Consider the following 9,248-nt stretch of genomic DNA (forward strand, 5'->3'; position numbering starts at 1 on the left):
GCTGGGGAGGGGTCTGCAGACCCCAACTCACCCAGCCCTGGCCTTGCAGTCAGGCCCTCCGGTGAGGGGGGTGGGGTTCCCTGAGGCCCCGCTCCACCCCGAGGACACTGCCTTGAAGACCAGCTCCCAGTGGCCGGGCACCACCCAGCCTGGCTGCCCCAATAGGTGTCGTGGCAGTGGCCAGCAGGAGCCGCGGGTTGTGGCCTCCGGGGTAGGGGGTGGGCAGTGTGCCCTCTTCCTGGGCAGGGCAGGGGGTGCTAGAGGCTGGGCAGCCCTGAAGGTGTGAGCCCAGGTCCCGCCTCTCTGGCCAGTGTGCCTTCCATTTCGTACCTGAGACCCACACGTCAGAGGACCCCGAGCCAGCACAGGGAGGGGTAACACCCTCATCCTCCAGGACCCCAACTCGCCACCCTCCAAAGGGGACTCGCTGCAGCCCGCGCCTCACCCTGTCTGGGAGCACTTCCCTTTTCCGAGCCTCTCCGAAGGGCAAGGCCTTTGCGGGGACATTCCCCACATGCCAGGCAGGCCCCTGGAATGCCAGTGTGACCACAGGCTGCCCACGAGGTCTCCAGGCGAAAGCAGAGGGACTGCACCGGTCTGAGCCTGTGCTCCCCCAGGAACCCCCTCCAGGGTGTTTTCTCCTCCAGGGGCAGAAGGTGTGACCTTCTCAGCTTTGTGGGGTTTTTGGCAGAGCCTGGGGCCCCCGCTGGGCACCCCCATAGCATCCCTCCCACAAAGCACACCCTCTGGATGCTGGGAAATCACGCTGAAACTCGGGAGCTCTCTGGCTGTGTGGCTTCGGCAAGTTCCTTAACCTCTCTGAGCCTCCGTTTCTCTTTTTGTGGAAGAGATATCAACCCCCCACTCGGGTGGCAGAGCGTCCCTGAGGCCTCTCAGTCACCGGCCCTGACCACTCTCAGGACCCAGGGAGACCTAGTGCGGGAGACCCGAGCACCTGGCCGCTACCAGGCTCAGCGGTGAGGGGGCTGAGTAACAGCAGGCATTTAGGGGCGGCGGTGGGGTGCCGGACTGGGTGTTGGCGGCATGGCTGGAGAATGCCGCGAGCCAGATTGTTTCCACATAGACAGTACGTGCACGTAGTTCATGGTTCTCAACCTTCCTAATGCCGGACCCTTTAACACAGTTCCTCAGGTTGTGGGGACCCCCATTTCATTGTTACAAATTGAACATAATTAAAGCACAGTGATTCATCACAAAAACAATATGTAATTATATATGTGTTTTCCGATGGTCTTAGGCGACCCAAAGGGCTTCGCGACCCACAGGTTGAGAACCGCTGATGTAGTTCGAAACTCCAAGAATGTAAAAAGGCCTTCATTCCCCCTCCCCATTCCCAGGCCACCGCCGCGGTACCTGCTGTTACACTTGTTTTTTGTGTTTTTCTTTCTTTACACAAACAAGCCAGCGTGGCTCTGTTTCTTATTCTTCTTATTTTTTTTCTCTCCATTTTAAACAATATTTCCACCTGCTTTTATTACCTGGTGTGTCTTCCCACAGTTTTTCAGTGCGTAAGCGGCTTCCTTTTCTTTTTCACGGCCGCGTAATATTCCGCTGCCTGCCGGGCCAGGTTCATTTACTGCCCCACTTGCGTTGACACTTGGGTGGCTGCTGCTGACGTCCTGCCTTGGCCAGAACACCTCCCCCTCCCCCCAACAGTGAAACCCTCAACCACAAACCAATGCTTTCTGTGCTTCTCTCTGCCCAGCCCTGGCCCATGCACCACATAAAACCTAAAGCTGCCCAGTCTTGCTTGAAGGTCTTTGGTGATGGGGCGCTCATTATGCTTTGTCCGTGGCAGTTATGTGCCAAGGCCACCTGGCTCGGCCCCCGTCCTTGGCGTTGTGCCAGGGTCACCTTGAGATTTCCTGTGGGACAGCCCTGCTCACCTGTGGTGGGCACGGAATTCTCCGAGGCGGCCTCGCTGGAGGTGGGGGGCTCCGTCTCCAAGGCTCAGGAAACCGGCCTCAGAGCTGGCTGATCAGCCCTTCCCAGTGGCCTCATTTCCCTCCCAGACCAGGCAGCAGGCTGCCCATGGCCAGCCCAGGGCGGCTCAGGTGCTGCCTGGGCTCCTGTGAGGCCCAGAACAATAGCGTCCGTGTCCCTCCTTCCCAGAGGGACCCGAGGCGGGGCCTGCAGACGGGACCGTGTGACCTCGCCGGACACGGAAGTGTCCAGTGTCACGGAGACTCGGGGAAGGCGAGGAGGGAACCCGGGTGGTTCAGACAGGCAGTTTCCTGATTGATTGATTGATTGATTGACAGCTACATAGGCGACATTGATAGGTACTTAGATATAGAAAGACATAGCTCTGTTTCTGAAGATTTCTGTTGTTTATTCGGCTTTGGCTTGGGTGTTTGTGTGTGCGTCTTGCTCCCATGCCTTGGCGATTCGTCCCAGTGACCCCATCACCACGGCTACTTCCGCCCCATTCTTCTCGGGGCCTGTGGGTTCCTGCTGTGCTTCCGGCCTGATCCTGGGGCGAGGGCTGCGGGCCCAGCGGGGCCTCTCACCTGGGCCCTCCTCTCCCAACCTGCGTGAAATCACTGGCAACCAGGAGAATTGCAGGCGCCCTGCAGGGGCCATATCCACTTGCGCTTCCCACAAACCTCCCTCGCCCTGTTCCCAGATGAGGGGACCAGGAGGAAGCGGGTGGCGCACCTGGGGCTGGGGAAGGGGGAGCAACTGCCTGATGGCAGGTTCCCTGGGGCAGGAATGTCTGCGGTAGATGTGACCGCTCAGCGCTGTGGAGGTGCCAAACGCTACAGAACCGTGCACTTGGAAAGAGCTCACTTTATGTCATGTGAATTTCACCATAACTAACAATCGATCTATCTCGAAGAAAAGGAAAAGGAATGCAGCTACATCCGCGCTGGGAGCGATGGAAGCAGGACTGGAACCCTGGCCTCGCAGCCCAACCAGATGTGGCTGGCGGGCTGGGGGGGCTGCTGGGGCTGCCCCCCTCTCAGGCACCTTCCTGAGTCTCCCGCCGGGGTGTCCCCACACCTGCTCCTTCCTGGGCCCCCTCACACCAGCTCTGAGGCTCACGCTGGCTCTGCCTCTCGGCCCCCGCGAGACGCCCGCACCCTCGCCCGCACCTGTCTCCATGGGCCCTTCGCAGCCTCTGTCTCTGAAAGCGGGTGACATCGTCCTGGGAGCTTCTTGCCAGCATCCCTAGAGGCTGTGGTGGAGCGCGTCCTCGTCCGGTCCGAGCCTCAGTTTCCCTTTTCTGCAAAGGAGACAAGCGCGGCCCAGGTCTGCGTGAGGGGCCAGAGCGTTAGCCACGTCCCAGCTGCACAGACGTCCACGCTCAGTTCCCATAACGACAGCCCCGGGCCCGGGCCTGTGAATGGGTCTTTGTGGTCTTGCTGCCTCCGCGGTGCCCTCAGCGCAGCCTGGTACAGCCTGTGCCCCACGTGGGAAGAGCAGAGTCCAGGGCGGATCCTGGCAGGCCCGGCTCCCTGCTGCCCGCAGGGCCCGCCAGCTGTGCCATCCAGGCCACACCCATCACCCCATCTCTGCAGGCATCCCTGCCAATCACTGGCTTCAGAGCCTTCGGTTACAAATAGGGAAACTGAGGCATGGATAGACCAGAGGCTGTGGATGAGCATTAAGGGGAGACATGTAGTTTTCAGGACCCAGGCTCATGGCTCTCATCAGATTTGCCAGGAGATTTGTGACCCTCACCCCCTGTCCCTAAACTGTAGCCCCTCAAAAGGCAGGAAACAAACCTGAGGGGCCCCCATGATGAGCTATTATCTTGGGGGGGACCTCAGAGTTACCATGAGCTCCAGGAGGAGGCGGTGCTCTGCTGGGGGACAGGAGCTCAGCGGGGTGGAGTTGGCTCCACTGGAGCAAGGGGGTGCCGTCTGGCCTGCCCTGTGGCTGTTACTCAAAATCCCTGTGACCCCAGAAATCCTCTCTCTGTCTTCCACCTGGATGGCGACGCCCGAGGGGACCTGAGTGGCCTCTGCAGGCAGCTCCGAGGCCCCCTGGCCACCCACCCGCCCACAGAGCGGCCGGTGCTGGTCCCTCCGGCAGGCTTTGCACTGAGCCACGGTGGTGGGTGCCTGGCAAGCGCCCGGCTAATTAAGAGGACATTAGCACCCGGCGGAGCCCCGGCCTGCCAACATGTCCTTGTCAGGAGCAGGGCCAATCCCGGGCCATGGTAGGCTGCTGGCTGGTGCCAGGCCTCAGACCTCCCACACCGGCCGCCACCCCACTCCTGCGCCAGGCACTGCACCTGCGACGGGGCTCCCAGCGCCGCGAAACCTCAGCAGCACAGGCGGCTGGGCCTCAGCTCCGGCTGTCAAATGGCGAGGTCACCTTCCTCCTGCGTCCCCACGGGCCCTCGTGGTCCCCTAACTCCCTCGCCGCACGGGGGCCTCATGGTCGCCTTCCTCCCTCGTCCTCAGGGGCCCTCTGCCACCAGTGCCCTCAGCTCCATCCAGCTCAGCTATGGATCAAGCGCCGCGGGTTCTGAGTGTGTGACCAGCCCCCGGGCTCAGGGGTGAGAATGACAAGAAGCGCTCTCCCTCCCGTGCAGCCGCCTCCACCATCCTCAGGCCTCCGTCCAGCCCCAGGCAGTGTGGCTTCCTCAGTGCAGGTCTGGTCCTGCCCCTTCAACTTAACCCTGTCCCCGGCCCCCCAGGGCCCAAAGCCCAGAGCCTCCCATCTCCTGTGTCCCCTCCCCGGCCCCTCACTCACTCACCCCCATCCGGATACGGCGGGTGCTCCCAGCCTCCGTGCCTTGCACATGCTGTTCCTGTGGCCTGCCACTCCCTTCCCTGTCCCTCCAGCTGCCAAGCCCTGCTCGTCCTAAGGACCCACTGGACCTCACCACCTCCTCTGGGCAGGCTCCTGGCTGCTCCCTGAGCGCCCACGGAGGCAACACTAGGGGACCCAGGGGTCAGGGCAGGCATCTGGCCCAGCATGGCCCAATAGAACTTTTAGCAATGATGGAATGTTCTAGAATCTGCTCTGTCCAATACAAGAGCCTCCAGGCACACATGTGGCCACTGAGCATTTGAAATGTGGCTCGTGTGACTGAGGAGCTGAACTTTCCCTTTGACTTCACCGGAACTAATTGAAATGGGCAAAGCCACATGTGACTAGTGCCAACCATATTGGGCAGCACAGGTCTGGGGGCCCCTGGAGGCCGGAGCAGAGCTTGGGGACTGGAGGGATGTCCCATGAGTTACAGATGCCGGCACCCAGCAACTAGGAGTGACTCTGCTCTTTTGCCTCCTGCCGCCTCCGTGGGCAAAGCTGTGTGTGCCCCTGGGCCAGGCTGTGACACGCAGGTCAGGCCTGCGGAGACAGAGAGGGACACAGAGAGACCCGGAGGCCAACCTTCCCCCCTCCCCTGCCTTTGGGCCTGTCCTGGTTCCATCCTCCCTGGCCCTCCGACCTCCCGGACTCCAGACCCCGGCAGTCCCCTAGGCCAGTGGTCAGCAAACTGCGGCTCTTTGGCCCTTGAGTGTGGCTCTTCCACAGAATACCGACTTCTGCGCATCATACAGTGTGATTGAAACTTAGCGGATGGGGGGCCCCCAGACCAGCGCCGGACGGCTTGCCCAGAGAGCCTGCAGCTGGGGCTGCCCACAGCGCATGGCATCCCGGGCTGTGCTGGCGACGCGGGCCAGGCAGTGGAAATGCTCAGATGGAGACCTGGGGAACCCACCTGCCTGCTCCGGGGCCTGGGCGGCACCGGCAGCCGCTCCCTCCCCCACCCAACGTGTGTCCAGGACCCTGCAACGGTCGAGGGCACGGATGGCTCCTTGAGTGGGGACGAGGGCAGCTTTGGGGCGAGAACAAAAGGCTGGTCTGCAGGGGGTCCCTGGAGGAGGAAGTGAGGCCAGGAGTGTGGGCTGAGTCTCCGCCGAGCGGCCGCGTGCCTGTGTGAGGACCCCTCCCGGAGCCCACCTGCTCCCCTCCCCTGGGGTTGCACAGCTTGCCCCCCAGACAAGCCCTGCACCCCAGGAGGGGGCTGTGGCCGCCAGGAGGAGAGGGACTTTGATTTGTGCCCCCAGCCGGGCGCTTTTCTGCACCGTCCTCGCCCGCTCACCCTAGACCAGCGGTTCTCAACCTGTGGGTCGCGACCCCTTTGGCGGGCGAACGACCCTTTCACAGGGGTCGCCTGAGACCATCCTGCATCTCAGATATTTACATGACGATTCATAACAGTAGCAACATGACAGTTATGAAGTAGCAACGAAAATAATCTTATGGTTGGGTCACAGCATGAGGAACTGTATTTAAAGGGCCAGAAGGTTGAGAACCACTGGCCAAGACCATGCAGGACCCTCTGGAAACCCCCTCTTTCAGTCATGATGCCTTTAATGCCAAAGAAAAGAAAAGGAAACTGACTCAACGCCTTAGACAAGGCCCTCGGTTCCGGCAAGAAGTGAGGAGCCTGAGGAGGGAGTGTCCAGGGTTAGTTCCCTCTGCCGCTCGCGGGAAAGACCTGGGACTCCCCTGCTCACCGGTCCTCCCGTCAGCTCTGCCGGGGCCGGCCCCGAGTCCCAAGGCGGCTCCCAGGGCTGCAGCCGCGTCCGCCCCGCTTTGTCCAAACGAGGCTTTTGGCCGCTTCGGGCCCCTCCGCGCCTCGCGGTCGCCACGTGCGGAGGACACGCCCGCGGCGCGAGGGGATGGGGCGCTGGGAGCCGCCACCGTGGGTGAGTGAGCGGGGCCTGTGCGGCCCGGAGCTCCTTCCCCAGCAGCACGGGGGTGGGAGAGCCGGCGACTGGAGCCCGATTTGCCGCAGGAAGTGTAACATGGTCTCGAGTCCTGGGTGGCGCCCCGGGGACCAAGCCACAGGCCCCGGGGTTTGCTGCTCACGCTGGCCCCGAGGGAAACGCTGAGTTCAGGGTCGTCAGGACGCGAGCGCCTCTCACCCGAGGCCGCCGGCCCCAGACGCCCACCCGCGCTCAGCTCTCCCTGGGCGAGGAGTCTGCACACCCCAGAGCCTTTCCCAGGCCGCCGGCCACCTTCCCGTGCTCTGGCCGGGAGTGGAGCCGCCCCTACAGCCGTGCCCCTCGAATGACCGTGAGGCCCAGCAAGTCCCCAGCTGGACTCAAGCCCGAAAGAACTGGAAGCAGGGACTCCAACAGACACGTGCACGCCGGGTTCGGAGCAGCGTAATCACACCAGCCAGAAGCAGAAGCAGAAGCAGCCCTGATGCCCATCGGGGGAGACACGGAGGAGCAAAATGCCATCTCTGCGTACAATAGCATGTTAATCAGCCTTAAAGAGGATGGACATTCCGCCCTGGCTGGTGTGGCTCAGTGGATAGAGGTCGGCCTGCGGGCGGAAGGGTCCTGGGTTCGATTCCGTTCAAGGGCACATGCCCGGTTGTGGGCTTGATCCCCAATAGGAGGCGTGGAGGAGGCAGCCAATCAATGATTCTCAACATACGTACCAAAATGTCAAGTCATGTAGTTGTGATTCTTTTCTGAACAGTTATTCCAGTGACTTTCCAGCTCAAAATTTAGAGGCTGACTTTCCTTAAAGTGATTCTCATCATTGATGTTTCTCTCCCTCTCCCAAATCAATAAAAATATATTAAAAAAAAAAAGGAGGGACGTTCTCACACCTGCCACAGCACGAATGAACCGCGAGGACATTGTCCTGAGTGAAATAAGCCAGACTCAAAAGGACAAATGCTACACGGTTCCATTCACAGGGGTCCGGCGAGTCTCCTTCATAGAGACAGGAAGTAGCAGGGTGGGTGCAGGGACTGGGCGGGGCGGGGGTGGGGGCAGTGAGTGGAACAGCGTTGGTGAACTGACCAGGCCTGGCTTGGTGACTAAGATGCCACAGCAATGAAGACATGAAGGCAGGACCACACACAGACCTCGGGGGCGGAGAGCTTGGGTGGACTTGCCAACCTTCAGCAAAGAAACAGGCTGCACGTGGACGGTGTGTGGCCTCCCGGATTCCACCCTTGCCTGTCCTCTAACTTCTAACTTCCTTTCTCTCTCTCTCACCTCAGTTTGTCATCCGTGAAATGGGTACAACACTGCTTCCCTCTCAGGGCTGTGGGGAAATGTCCTGGGGAAGGTGCTGCATCCCCGGAGCCGGCAGGGGAGGCGGTGTAGGGGCTGCTGGAGTAGGATTGGGGTGCCGGGGAGGGGAGGGTGTGGAGAGGACAGCCCTGGGGGTCTGAGCCCCGGGATTGGCCTGGGAGGTCTGAGCAGGGGAGGCCCCGCTGCAGCTGCCGCCCAGAGGGGAGGGGAGTGGTTGAAGGAGCCAGCCTGTGGCTGAGGCTGAGGGGGAGCTGAGGTGAGGTGGCAGGAGGGTGAGTCAGCAGGGAGGGGGGCAGCCCGGGGTCACAGGGCAGAGCAGCCCGGGAGGATGCACCTGGAAAGCAGTTTCAGTTTTGGGGGCAGAACTCTGACACAGCAGGAGGGCCCAGCAGACGGACCGGGAGCAGCGCCCAGAGAGCCCTTGGGAGCCATAGCCTGCTGAGGTCAAGGCCATGGAGGCCGGAGGGAGCCTCTGCTTCCCATTGTCCCCCGACCCCCACCCCAGCCCCACCCGCATAAGGCCATGACGGAGAGGATGGGGTGCAAGGCCTGGACGCCCTCAGTGGCCACTGCCCCCAGCAGCAGGGCCAGCCCTGCGGGTCACGGAGGGGCCAGTTTGGGGGTTTCTGGTAGAGCCAACGGAAGGCAAAATCCTAACCGAGGGGCCCTTAGAAGCCGCTCTGCTGTCCCGCCCCCGTGCGCCAGACTGACAGACCGCGGTGCTGGCCTGCAATCCCCCTTTTCTTTTTTTAATGTTTTTATTAAATTTTAAAGAGAAGGAAGCGAGAGGGATAGAAAGAGAGAAACGGCCCTAGCTGGTGTGGCTCAGTGGGTGGAGCATCCACCTGTGGACCAAAGGGTCCCGGTTCCATTCCCGTCAAGGGCACCTACCTTGGTTGCAGGCTCCGCCCCGGCCTGAGCCCTGGTTGGGCACATGCAGGAGGCAGTCCATCGATGTGTCTCTCTCTGTCTCGCCCTCTCTCTTCCGCGCTCCCTAAAAACCAATGGGAAAATATCCCTGGATGAGGGTTAACAAAAAATGTAAAAACTAAAAAAACAACAACACATTTTCCTTGTGAGTGACTGAGTCCTGGAGCCAGGGCAGGGTGACCAGGCAAGGGCTCAAGGTGCGGAGTGCGGAGACCAGAGGCTGGAGGACCAGAGGCTGGGGGACAGAGGCTGGGGGACCAGAGGCTGGGGGAC

The sequence above is a fragment of the Myotis davidii genome, unplaced genomic scaffold (assembly GCF_000327345.1).
Source record: "Myotis davidii unplaced genomic scaffold, ASM32734v1 scaffold399, whole genome shotgun sequence".
Lineage (NCBI taxonomy): Eukaryota > Metazoa > Chordata > Mammalia > Chiroptera > Vespertilionidae > Myotis > Myotis davidii.